This window comes from Nannospalax galili, unplaced genomic scaffold, assembly GCF_000622305.1.
Source record: "Nannospalax galili isolate Female #2095 unplaced genomic scaffold, S.galili_v1.0 scaffold666, whole genome shotgun sequence".
In the NCBI taxonomy this organism is placed as follows: Eukaryota; Metazoa; Chordata; class Mammalia; order Rodentia; family Spalacidae; genus Nannospalax; species Nannospalax galili.
The window spans coordinates 1,889,430-1,893,151 of record NW_008356473.1 but is presented as its reverse complement, the minus strand read 5'-3'; the positions used below and the strand labels follow the sequence as shown (position 1 = coordinate 1,893,151).

Sequence of the window (3,722 nt, the reverse complement as noted above, 5' to 3'; positions counted from 1 at the left end):
ACAGAGTGAAAGATGATTAGGTACATTAATAGATACATAGACAAGTGGATGGATGGATGAATGGATGGATGTATAGAACATAGGTCATAGAGGTGATAAATAGAAAGTTAGATCGATGTCAGATGCCTACATGATACATAAATAGATGACTGATGATATAGATGATAGAGAGATGGTAGATAGATGATGGATGATAGATGATAGATAGAAAATAGATACATAGATACATAGATAGATAGATGATAGATAGATAGATAGATGATAGATAGATGATAGATAGATAAGAGGTAGGAAGAGAAGAGGAGGGGAGGAGAGCAAAAAGGAGAGAAGGAGGGAGGGAGTGGATTAAGGACAAGAGAGGTGTGGCTAATTTTTGTCAATTTAACACAAACCATAGTCACCTGGAAAGAAGAAACATCAGCTGAGGAATTCCTTCCTTCCATCAGACTGAACTTTGCTCATGTCTGTGAAGCACTTTAATTGCTCATTGATATAGGAGGGCTCAGACCACTATGAGTAGTACAATCCCTGGGCAGATGGGTCTGGGCTGTATAAGAAATGTAGAGGAGTACCTTTTCAGTCTCGGCCTCAGACCCTGCAGCCACCGTGATGTTGATTCCCAAGAACTGGTTTGCCATCTATGAACTCCTTTTTAAGGAGGGAGTGAATGATGGTAGTCACAAAGGATGCCCGTATACCCAAACACCCAGAGCTTGGCAGACAAAAATGTGCCCAACCTTCATGTCATGAAGGCTATGCAATCTCTCAAATCTTGAGGCTACGTGAAAAGACAGTTTGCCTAGAGACTTTCTACTGGTATCTTACCAATGAGGTATCCAGTATCTCTGTGATTCCCCCCATCCACCTCCTGAGATGGTGCCTGCCACCCTGTGCCACAGCTATTCTGAGACTGGGGGACCTCGGCCTAAAGGTCCAGAGGGTGATTGACCCACAAGATTCACAAGAGCGGAGGCTGACAGAGACACCTAGAGTGCTGTGGCCCCTGGTGCTGACAAGAAAACCAAGGCTGGGGTTCCACAACCGAATTCCAGTTCAGAGACAGGTTTGGTCGTGGAGGTGGTTCAGCTACCTGAAGTTGGAAACAAATGTTTTGTGTTGAATAAATTTATAGTCATAAAAAATTAATAAATGTAGAGGAGCAAGTGAGGGGAGCAGACCAGTGAGCAGCATTTCTCCATGGTCTCTGCTTCAGTCCCTGCCTCCAGGTTCCTGTCTTGAGCTCCTGGCCCACGCTCCCTCAGTGATGGGCTATCACCTATAAACCAAATAAACCCTTTCCTCCTCAAATTGCTTTTGGTCATGGTGCTTATCACAGCAATAGAGAAACAAGCTAGAACAAGAGGGTAATAGATGAATGTGATCAAAATACATTATATAAATAGATGTATGGAAACATCACAATGAACCCCATTAGAGATATAATTAATACACTTCATTTTAAAAAAGATGTTTTAAAAAGTCTCTGCTCTAGACACTAGCAGCAAGAAACCTGTGTACAGTGAGGAAAAGAACAGGTGCGTAACAGTGAAAATACGTGTTACATTCTATTCTTGTACACGGGGAAAGGGAGATTAAGTGGGAATTCTTCAATCTAATGTTGAAGGAATGATGTAATGTTCCATGGCTACCAGCTATGGAACTCTGAGTACGTCTGTGGCTAGATTTCCTCATATCTGAATGGTAAAATCAATCCCACTCCACAGAACTACTGTGGGATTCAAAGAGGCTGTTTAAATCAGCACCAGGTCAAACATGACATATACTCCAAAGCTGACATCCCCTTCCCATCTTTTTCCTGTGTTGTTCAAGAACTAAGAGTCATGACGCAGAAACAAAGAGGCTTAATACTGAGTAGGATGGCGCCTGATACACCGTCGACCTGTTTGAGTCACAGAACATGTTGATAATACACTGAAGTGAATAGGAAACTTAATCTCTGCACTCTTACTGAAACTGGGTCCTGTTTGGTAAAATAAGACTTTCTTTTCTGAGACAGGGTCTCATGTAGCTCAGGCTGGCCTAGAACCCACTATACAGTTGAACTCTGAACCCTGAACTCTCAATCCTCCTGCCTCCACCCCCAAGGGCTGGCATTAACAGGCATGCACCACCGTGCCTGGCTAAAAGTGAGAATTGCTTTATGGTGATTAGAGTTCTCATTCATTGCCATGCTGTCAATCATATCCACCTGAGCTGCCTGGAGCTATGCCCTCCAACCACCATCTAAAACATTCTCAGGGGGACTGGGGACAGGGAAAGAAGGCTCTCAAGAGCTTCCAAGTCTGTCCTTTGTGCTTGGCAAGTATCTCATACACTTCACTTGTCTTGATTTATGAGGCAAACTTGGCCAAGAAAATGCTTTTCGGGGGATGAATGGTAAGGGAACAAAAACAAACTGTTGAAAATGGGCTGAAGTATCCTTATCTGTAGCTCTGTCTTTTACCCCCAAAGTATACACATGTTCTCATAAGAAAAAAAACACAAGGGCCTCCCTCCAAGACCACCCAGCATGGGATTCAGGGTCCAGCAGGGACCAATCAGGTCTCGAGTGAACCCGCCTCATTTTTGTGTACTACACAGTGACAGCCCTAAGCCAGCTTTCTGTTGTTAATTTCAGGCTCTTGCACATCCACTCAAAACATCATGGTGGCATGCCCTGACAGCCAACAGCAGTTACAGCAGCATCACCTTCTTTGTCCTGAAGAAGAGTTGTTACCTTGTATCAAAAGCACGTGTTTCTAAGTGGTGAGGTGGCAGCACTCCGCCTGCTCCCTTGGAGGTCCTGCACTACCCATATTCTGCCCCAATCTCAGAGTGCTATGGAGAACAAACTTACTAACTGGGCTTGTACAAGAAGACTAAAAACCCAAGTCAACTGTTTAAGACATTGTTTTCTTTTTTCATATTTTCAAGGCAGGACAAAGAAGAACTGGAGCGATCAGTACTGTTGTTAAGAAGCATGTGCCAAGTGTGGTGGCGCCTTTCATCCCAGCGCTCGGGAGGCAGAGGCAGGCAGATCCCTGTGAGATTGAGGCCAGTCTGGTCTACATAGAGAGTTCTAGGCCAGCTGGGGCTGCAGGGAGACCCTATCTCAAAAAGACAAAAAGAAGGAAGAGGAGGAGGAGGAGGAAGGGGAGGAGGAGGAAGGGGAGGAGGAAGAGGAGGAGGAGGAGGAAGGGGAGGAAGAGGAGGAGGAGGAAGGGGAGGAGGAAGAGGAGGAGGAGGAAGGGGAGGAGGAAGAGGAGGAGGAAGAGGAGACAGAAGAGGAGTGGTTTAGAGGCTGGGGGATGCTCAGTGAATAGAGTGTTTGCTGGGCAAGTATTGAGGACCTGAGTTGGTATCCCGAGAAGCCACATAAAAGCTGGGCATAGTGGTACATGCCTGTAACCCCAGTGGTAGGAGGTAGAGACAGATGAATCCCAAGGACTCACTTGCCAAACTGTGTAGCCTAAACAGCAAGCTCCAGGTCAAGTGAGAGTCCCTGTCTCAAAAGTCAAAGCAGTGAGTGATAGAGAAAGACATCCAACATCAACTTCTGATCTCCAGACACACACAGGTACACACAGATAAGCACAACTACATGCACATATGCATGCACATGCATAACACACACACACACAAAACATTTAAATTTTTAATTAAAAAAGAAGCACAAAATTTAAAACTTAGCATGTTTGCTATGGCCCTGGTGAGAGGAATGA

At 44.9% G+C, this 3,722-nt stretch overlaps 1 pseudogene; it reads left to right on the top strand.

Moving 5' to 3' along the window:
• The first annotated feature begins 609 nt into the window (after positions 1-609).
• On the top strand, positions 610-1,094 carry LOC103751273 (annotated as a pseudogene).
• Positions 1,095-3,722: the final 2,628 nt, after the last annotated feature.